The sequence below is a fragment of the Pleuronectes platessa genome, chromosome 14, assembly GCF_947347685.1.
Source record: "Pleuronectes platessa chromosome 14, fPlePla1.1, whole genome shotgun sequence".
Lineage (NCBI taxonomy): Eukaryota > Metazoa > Chordata > Actinopteri > Pleuronectiformes > Pleuronectidae > Pleuronectes > Pleuronectes platessa.
This window is the reverse complement of record NC_070639.1, coordinates 3,077,922-3,088,195: the sequence shown is the minus strand read 5'-3', so window position 1 is coordinate 3,088,195 and position 10,274 is coordinate 3,077,922.

Below are 10,274 nucleotides of genomic sequence, written 5' to 3'. Positions count from 1 at the left end.
ACGGAGACAGATGGAGAGAATGTGTCGTTACCAATAAAAACCCAATGTAACAACAACTGAATCAGTGATGCACATTAAAAATGTGTTTATGTTGGTTTTACAACTTTTTGGAAAAAGTCACACGTAGGTATATTATGTATTGCAGTTCAATTAAATGAACAGTTATTCATATCTTTAATCGAGCTGCCCTCAGCTTCATTTTAAAGCTCAGCTCATTGTTTAGTTGTCTGTCCCAAAACTTTACTGCCCTCGCTGCTGCGTTTTCATCCCAGCAGGCAGCAAAAAAAACGACAGGGTTTTCTTTGAACATAGCGGAGTGTTTAGCAGCTACAGATCCAGATGTTATTCTCAGCAGTCGTCAGAGACTGAAAAAACAGAGCTGAAGAAGAGTGAATATTTCACTCATCAGAACTTTAACTATTATAATGTTGCTCGCCGGCTTGATGTGTAAATAAGCAACTCAAAAGAAAAAAAAAAATAGCTTTTAGTTCATCATCTTTTAGAGCCTAATTGGAATTTTCATAGAAATAAACTAACTACATCAAGTTGTTTTCTCCTTTAGGTGATTAAAAGTGTTGATGAATTGTTCTTTTTGATTATTAGCCCCTGTGTCGCTGTGTTCATCAGCCAGAGCTCCCAACATGCTTTGCTGCACCATTACACTTTCCTCTTTTGGTTTATACACTAGTGCTGCTTTCAGACCTGCAATGAACTTTACACATTTTACTGAAATTATCCGGAGCAAGTCTTTTGCTCTTGACAATTCCGGAGCTTTACCTGCCAACCACACTGTTAATGTTCAGAGTTAGTCCATGTGAGAATACAGCAGAACAATGTCTGACAACTTCACAGCGAGTGCGGTGGAGGGGACACAAGAGGAATCCAAATAACTCAGGATGACAAAGATGAGGAGAACATCGTAAACAAAGAACACGCAGACGAAGACGTCAACTTGGAAAGTAAACCAAAACACTGTGCTTTCAGAAGATAATATACAAAGTATTCGTATCTAACATTGAGAATAAATAAGGTTTATGACAAAGTGTTGAATTAATGCGGCTCAATTCAGAATATGTTTGTAAACATTTTTTTAGGATTTATGACTTTATTCAGTCTAAGTTAATCAGAAAATACTGCTTCCGTGGTTGTGTGTTATTCAGACAATTGATTTAAACAGGTTATTATTGGAATATTGGTTTCCAGGTACCCGTGTCTAATGTCTTTTCTCTTTCTAACCCTAACCCTATTAATATAGTGTTTACAAGTAAAATCATGGAACAGGTCCAACTATTCTGCTGTATTTCCTTATAAAGTAGGGTTCACATCAAAGTTGTTCCTGTGTTGATTACATCTTGACAATAACTCATCAGCGTCAGGACGGTGCTTCAGAGGCGGAAACTGAACAAATCAATCTGTGATACATCACTGCTTTCTAAAAGTTTTTTTATTGACTAGATTTTGTGATGCTGCATGCAACTAGAAACATTTCAGCTAAAATGTCATCTCGTATTCTGTACAGATCATTACACAAACTGTGAATATGCACATGTCGACTTCTTGGACGAGGTTTCGTTTAAAAAATGTTGCAAGGCAAACTGGAAAGTTCAACCTCTGTCATTTGAATAAACAAATCTCTATAGTAAAATCAGTACAATGAGGAAACATCAGTAGGAAACACAGCGGGGAGGGAAGGAGATGCACTCTGGACTGTGGATCATGATCTGTGTGGCTACTTCGAGGAAAACAAAAACATGACAGGAGGTAATGCACAGAGAAAAATCACAAAGATCCAGCAAAGCCAGCACGTACGCTGTAAGTGTAGAGATGGGTTAATGTTAGAGCGTGTGCATGTTTGATGTGATGGACCACACACACACACACTTACATGTCTTTATTAAAATGCCATAGACGGTCTGCGTAGCAGCGAGGGCAGTCTCAGTGCTTCATATCTTAATCATGATCGCTGCTAACCAATCTCCTTGTCTGTCATTTTCTGTCTCTGTCCTTCCTCATGAAAACTCCTTCACCTCTACATATAAAAAAAAGTGAGCCTCCTGACGTCAGACACTCTGGTATTAAGACGTAAAAGCCACATTTTTCTGGAGTGCTGGCCATCAATTGATTATGGCATAAGTTTATTTTTCAATTTTGTTTCTGAAATCGGGGACTTGTCGAATTATCGACTTGTAAGAAAGTAGCTACAAATACTCACTTCTCATATGAATTGAGGATTTGTGAAAAACCTTACGTGGTTGTCACAGCGCCGTTGATTGACATTGCAAATGATTGAAAAAGGTTTATTCGGTAGAGATTCTCCTCTCCAAAAAAATTTGTGAATATCAATTCATATGGACACTGTTGCTTCCTCTTTCAGGATATTTTAGTATTTTTAGTTATAAATCCAGTGAAAAGACCAAAATCAACAATAACTTGGAAGTATCATCTATAAATCAATGAGCCACACTGTCACATGCTGCCTCATTATGATGAACACAGGAGCATTGGCTATAAACCATAAACTTGGACGACGTGACAGCTACCAAAAGTGAAGCCAAAATGTTTCAATCACCCCCTGGTGGCTGGCTGCTTTATAGGTCATAAACTCTGGCTCCTCCATGTAAGCGGATGGGACATGAACCAAACTTAAAAGTCAACTATATTTTTCTGTAAGATGGTTTTTGTCTAAGTGTTACGTTTGGATTTAATTTGTTATTCAATTATATAAAAGTGGGCCATTGCTACCATGTCTCCATCCCTCAATCTCTATTTACAGTCTATGTGTACTCAGTCCTTTCGCCACAAATACTAAAACATGTTTAAAATGTGTTTTCATCCACAGGGGAAACTAGTTCCTCTTCATGCATTATTACTTGCCACAAAATAGAAGGGAACTTGAAATATTTTGATGGACACAATAATGCACTGCTGGCTTTGGTTTTTTTCATGATAACAATATAGAATCATATTTTAAATATACTGAATAAACATTAGGGGATTGTGGGAAAAAATACTGTGAATACTGAGATAAAAAACTCACTGTTGGTGTTGGAAGTATTAGTTTGACCAAAAATGTGTCACAACAGTGAAGAGTTTAGTCAGTTTGTGAAATAAAAACCCCAAATACACACAACACATGGATGGAAAGTCATTTTACGTTTCAGCGTTTTGTCCCTTTTGCTGTCTATTACAAATTAATTCCAGCATCTTATTTTAACTTTAAATGGGGAGAAGGAGACAATAAAGTGGATAAAGATCCTGAAAAGAAGACAAAAAGAAATGTCGGAAAAAGCGACAGAGGAAGGTGAAAAGATGGAGGCAGCTGAGCGAAATAACAGTTGCAAGGAAGGAAAGAAGGAGGCGAGAAGGAGGTTAGAGAAGAGAGGGACGCTGGGAGGAAGGTGGCAGACAAAAGGTAAAGCAAAGGACAAAATGAAGGAAAAGAAGGAAGAAGTAATAAATGTCGTAAAGATTAAAATAGAGGCGGATGATTGGCTCCGACATGTTAAAGTGCCCAGGAGATGTGGCGTACACACACACTAACACAAACACAAACGCACGCGCAAAAACACACTGACCCGAGCGTAAGCTAGCAATAGTCTCCAAGCGTGGTTGTCCTCTTGCTGAACTCACACACACACATACACCCACACAAACACACACACAACATGGCGTTCAGGACACTCCCATTGGGATGAGCTGTCATCACCATGGTTACAGTCTTCGAGTTCAGAGTTAGGACACACACACTTCAGTGTCCACAAAGCACTCTGCAACTTAAGTCCTAAGTCAACACCCACACCGCAAACACCTTGTGTGATTCCTGTGAGTGGATGCGTGTGTTTGTTTGTATGTGTGTGTGTGTTTGTGTTTGTGTGTGTGTGTGTGTGTGTGTGTGTGTGTGTGTGTGTGTGTGTGTGTTTGTGTGTGTCCATAATAAATCTCTATCTCTCTATCTCTCTCTCTCTCTCTCTCTCTCTCTCTCTCTCTCTCTCTCTCTCTCTCTCTCTCTCTCTCACTCTCTCTCTCTCTCTCTCCTGGTCAGTCTCAGTGTCTCTCTCTCTCAGTTGGTCCGCCTGTGTCTCTGGTGCCACAGCGCGGTCGGCAGGTTCTGGCAGCCCTGGTATTCTCGTCGCATCTCCGCGTCAGTCAGCGGCGGTGTGGCGTTGCAGGGGGCGCCCGCCAGGGTCACGTTCAAAAGGCCGGCCCACGGCTCCAGCAAATTAGATATCCCTGCAGCCTGAAGGTATCATGAGTGGACGAGGTCAGGAGATCATTTAGAAGAGTGACGAGACAAATTAAACTTAACGGCAAACAAATAAATTACCTTCCCCAGGTGGTCCAGCAGGCAGGATGCAGGATGGATGTTGGACCAGCTGCCGTCCTCCGAGCCTGTGTTCACCCTCTGGCTGTGGTGGTTGTGGGTCTGCCTGGGCTGCTTTGGGATCAGGACCACGTTGAGGTGTTTCTGGGACCCTTGCAGCCTCTTGAACAGAACGCCACTGTAGCTCTGATCCACAAAGAGTAGGACGCGAGTGGCCCTGCAGCCGGCCAGGTCGGCCAGCAGCTCATTGACAGAGTATCGCTCTTTCAGATCAGCCTGGAAAGGGAATGGAATGAAAAGGAGGCTTGGGTGGGTTGTAAATCTTCTGAGGTTTTCCTTTGACTTCCTGATCTACCAGCACTGCATGCAGCCATACACACATAGTACCAATTGCTATAGATGAGTTAGATGAGTGTTGTGCATCTACTGGGTTTCACAAAAAAGTTTCAGCGACTCCACTTCCTCCCGCTAACCAGAAATGAAGCTTAAATGTTCCAATTAATGCCTCCATCTTGCGCATGCGTCTGATTACAGTTTTCAAATACCTTGCCCAACATGGAGCTCTTTGATCTGACATATTAACAGAATAAATAACTGAGATTCCATCCATTTACCAGGACCTAATGATATGAGCTCATCTTCTAAGTCCTGTTTGTGTGTGTGCTCGTGTGTGTGTGTGTGTGTGTGTGTGTGTGTGTGTGTGTGTGTGTGTGTGTGTGTGCGTGCGTGCGTGCGTGCGTGCGTGCGTGCTTGTGTGCGTGCATGTGTGTGTATGGAGTTATCTTTATCAGGCTGATAATGCCTCCAATGTGTGTCCAACAAATCATTCTTTCCTAGACTGTGTACTGTCTTTTCTTACAATGCCATTGAGGTTGGCGTCCCACAGCAGCATGGTGCCATCGTTGCGTGTTGGCGAGTTCAGGTAGAGAACCAGTGTGTCAGCGCAGTGTTGCTTCCTGCAGACGTACGACACGTGGTTACGAATCACCGCTTTCTCTGTTGCTGAGTACACGCCCTCTATGTCCTCTGAAGGGGGGAAATAAATACATATCTTTACTTACACGAATCTCACAGCAAGAGGATTAAATGTGTTGAGTTCATATTTGGTCCAGAAGTTTCAGTCTCAGACTACATAAATGACTAACTTTTCAAAACATGAACAGTTGAGCAAAATGCTATAAAATGACAGAAACCATCTTTGAGAAAATTGTAAATACTTTAACTGTTCACTAACATGGAGGAGGCAAGGTTTATGACTTATACTGCAGGCTGCCCCACCAGGGGGAAATCAAGACATTTTGGCTTCACTGCTGGAAAGCTGTCATGTCATCAATCTTTCAAAGAAAAGATTTCACTATACAGAACATATATTTCTGTATAGTGAAATATTTTCTTTTGATACTTCATGCAATATTTTTTCTAGTTTTGCACCTTTACTTACCGACAAAGTGAACTTCTAAACGCAGGATGTTTACAAGTATTTTTATACTTGATACCAACTATACTTCAATACATTTTATGAATTCTTCTTCCATCGTTATTTTTTTTTTGTGTGTAACCGAGACAATGATGAGATTTTAGAATCGTCGTACCAGGAAGTTGTCCACTGTTGGCAAAGAAGGTCTTGATGTGATCTTTATGGAAGCCATTGTTCCGGAGCATTTTATAGATCCTCTGAAGATTTTCAACGTGATGCTGGAACGTCATCTGTTGCTGCCAGCCACCTGCCCACAAACACACACACACACACACACACACACACACACATACACCAACAAACCACACAGGTTATTTTCCCCGACATGGAGCATTACACTCTAATAGCAACAGGACTGTTATAAATCAATGTTGAAAAAAACTTTTGAGATGTGGCACTGTTTTTATTTATCAGTTTTACAAACCAAAATAACTATAGATTTATGGAGAGATGGTGGTTTGTGTTTAACAAACAACTGAGTCATACCCGATATGAGCACGGCGTGGTCACAGGTCTGGTAGAGCCGGCAAGAGAGGTGAGTGGCGAGCGGCTGCTGGTGGCAGCGGCGAGTGTTTTTATTCAGCTCACAGCTGGAGACAGGCAAACTGGGAGAGCCCATCGGCAGTGGCTGAGGACACCTCGCAAACTCTGTGTGGTCTGTTGGAGGCAGGTATAAAAAAGGATCAGCTTCACAGAAAATGCACAGGTGTTTGTCTCGGAAACGACTTCTAAAAGAGCATTTAACACATTTCCTGACATTAAGACCATTTGCTTGGGACACAACCAACCATTAAGGACAACCTCATCCCCACATATTTGTAGCATTTCGGAGGTGGGTTTTGGTCTTATCCTGAGGATTGTCTGTGTTTTTTTCATATAAGCTTTTCTCACGACTCCCAGGTTGCTAGCAGAGGCTGCAGGTGTGGGTGGTCCTGGCAGAATGTGCATTTGACTAAGAAAGCCTCCCACCAGGAAAAGTGAAGCCAACGGAATGCCACTCAAGCTATAAAATGCAGGTGGATTTTAACAATCCCCGTCTCTGCGGTTCGTTTAGTTTTTCTTTTTCTACACTTGGAAAACCAACTTTCCGTGACAAGCATGAAGCGTAAACTGTTAAATGTTGGATGAATAACGACGTTGGTTAATCCCCTGACTTTTCATCAAGGACCACCACTGACATCTCTGATCTTAAATGAAATGTTATTGGTTTTGATGATATCCTGATGATTTCTCTATTTAGTCAAAAATGTGTTCCATTTTCCTTTCAACCTGTGTCAGTACTGAATTCCTCACCCACACATCTTAGTCTCTGTGTTCGGTTGCTGTCTCCGACCCCGACAACCAGCGGCAGAAAGTGGACTTCGCAGAGCCCTCCGACGGTCCGCTCTACCAGTCGGCCGCCACCACTGGTGCTGATACTGCCGCCGCGCAGGGCCCCACCTGCCAGCCGGCTGTGTCCGTTACCCATGAGCCTCTCTGGCCCGGCTTGCCGACGCTTAAGCTGGTTCTGACAACGACCCTTCAGAGCCAGAGTCAAACACTCGTCACCTGAAGACACAGAGAGCGACAAGAGTTTGAAAAGAAGGTGATGGATACAGTTTTTATCAGATTTGTTGAGATTTTACAGATTCTCCCAATGCATAAGGAGTTTGACCTCTTTCTTTTGGGCTTTAAGATATTCGAAATAAAACCCACTGACAACTAGACTCTTTTATTGTCTGTTGCCATTGAAAGTCTGAAACTTTATGTAGAACTGCATTTGACTCTATTCGTCTTGTATCATAATATTATCATAAATATCTTTTAAATTGATGGTAGCAGTTTATTATCTTCTATTTCTTTTTTTTATTTCACACCAGACTGTATTCACCCCTGAATAATTATAATTAATCAGATTCGCACAAACTAACTGTTTTAAAAAGAACTTGCTCTCTTGTTTACTTAGCTTATCTTATCTTATCGTATCTTAACTTGGTGATCGTTAGGGGCCTGGCCACAGTTGCCTTGCTGTAGGGCCGTCTAATTAATTGTGCCATGATCACCATGGCTAGAGTTAAGTTGTAAAATCATACATAGCATAAAGAACCCAAAGCTCCATCCTGCTTTTGATTATTCTTCTCTGTTCACCTCCTATGCCCTCTGTCATTTATCTCCTTCACTCCCAGAGCTTCTAGTTTATCTCACTTTTTCTCCTCCGTGTACTACCCCCCCCCCTTTCCCCTACTCCATCTCTCCTACTCCCTCCACTCTTCTCAAGGTTAAATTAGGTCTAAAGAAAGTTTTGCTCTTAAAGACGTTGTTCAATCTCTGTCGACGGGACCCAGCAGGGGGCCCCGTGCTCCATGTGCGTGTGCATGAATAATTGACCGGTGTGTGTTCGTGTAACAAGAAGCCAAATTCACCTCAACATCTGGCCCCAACCTCTCTCACAGCAGGAGGTCAGCGACTTTCACTCCAACACACTAGGATTTTACAGAGCTTGTGAGGACCGGTGCAGAACACATTGACTTCCTGTCCCATTAGACCGTTTCTACATGAATGAAGCACTTTGGAGACTTCTACTCTCACTTTTGGCCTTTTATCCACATTGAAACGGGCGTTTATATTTAAGAAACACTGAGGTTTGATAATTTCACAATTATTTGAAATACTCTCTTATTCCTTTTAAAATAATATTTTCTTGTTTATGCTGATGACATTTCTCGATAAAGTTGCTTATACTGACATATCTTCTTTTCTGATAAAATGATTTGCAGAGTACTTAATTGGGATTTAATAAACTACCAGGACAAACAGTAAATCTTCAGTATATAATATATACAATTTAATATTTAAAATGAAATAATATAAAAATATACTTAATACCGTGGCGCTGTAGATGACAAACTTTAGAAAACAGATAAGAATGAATGGAAACCACTCAAGATGAGAAACAGAAGCAACTTTTTGAATTTGAACACAGACTGAAATAAAGATGGACGACATGACACTAGCTCCTAAGTAAAGCAATGTCTTGATTACCTGCCTGGTGTCTAGCTCTAATATAGGCTATAAAATGTCAGTCAGAAAACTCACGTTCAAATGTTTATTGTAGCAGTAGAACATGTTTAGCATTTGGCGTCTAGGCTCTAACTTAATCACACCCCCGTATGATTACACAGGAATGATGGGACTGATTAGCAAATACTTGTATCCCCCCGTCTGAGCCTACAGGTGGATGCTGGGGTGGAAGCAACTGGAAGCAAAACTGCAGAAGCAGTGCGAGCAAAGGGGATGATGGGAAATTTATCTCTGCTTAAATAGACCACCTGATAATATGTCACATGATGTATTCCACATGATTTGAGCAGCGCAGCTCAAGTTGGCTGCCTGAACTAGCTCACAGGCCTCGCCCCATTAAAACAGAGTGAAACATCATGATTGACTGCTGGGAGTTACTCTCGATTGGTCAAGCACATGTATGGGTAGGATCTTGATAGAGTGGCCTCATCCTCCTATCACTACTGCGTAGCCTCTGGTTTCAAATTACATATTCGGCGCAAGATGGCAGCGTTCATATCCCTCTTGGTGCTATTTCCAGATACTGGGATGAAGTAGTGACGTGTTGTCCATCTTTACTTACAGTCTGGGAGGAGAGACCTTGGTTCTCTTAAACTAAAAGGAAATTAAACTTCGGCGGAATTTTCATATTGTCCGTATAAACATAATAATATATCCAAAACAGGAAGTGATGAACAACCCAAAATATTCAAACCTTGCAAATGCTCTTACTCTTAATCTTTAACTCAAGTAGGTTACCATAAATAGAAAATGCAAACACAAACGCAGGCTGAGACATCACAGGTGTAGCTGTGGGCACAAAGTGCTGAAGTCTGGTCGAATGCCCTCTGAGCAAGAAAATGTCCTGCATCACACAATGAGCTATAAATGGGACCACGCCAACCAACTTGTCTCTTCTGCTCCAGTTAAAGGCAAAATCAACACAGTCAATACAGCAATAGTTCATAGAAATAATTACGATCAATGAAAACATCAAACCGCCTCTAGATCTCCACAGGGATTTAATCATCTAGTTTTAAGGCACTTAACTGTTTATTCCAGTAACGTACTTGAAATTCTTCAGTAAGATTAGTATGTTTATGTGAATTATCTAGATAATACTGTATTTAGTAGTATAAGTATTAGTTTGGGACGTTTGAAATCACAGTATCTGCATAGAAACCGATATACTTAGTACAGAATATAACTATGTGCAATGTAAACCGTATTGGGCCAAGAAAAGAACCCTGCGAAACCCCATTATTATCGCTTCTGCTACTTTTGAAACTGTCTTCTATCTGCTATTGCCACTACGACTATAAGTCATTGCTGATCCTTCCCATCCCGGTCACCACCTATTTCAGAGACTCCCATCCGGAAAAAGGTTCCGGGCTATCAGGACCAAAACCTGGCACCACCTGAACAGTTTTTTCCCTA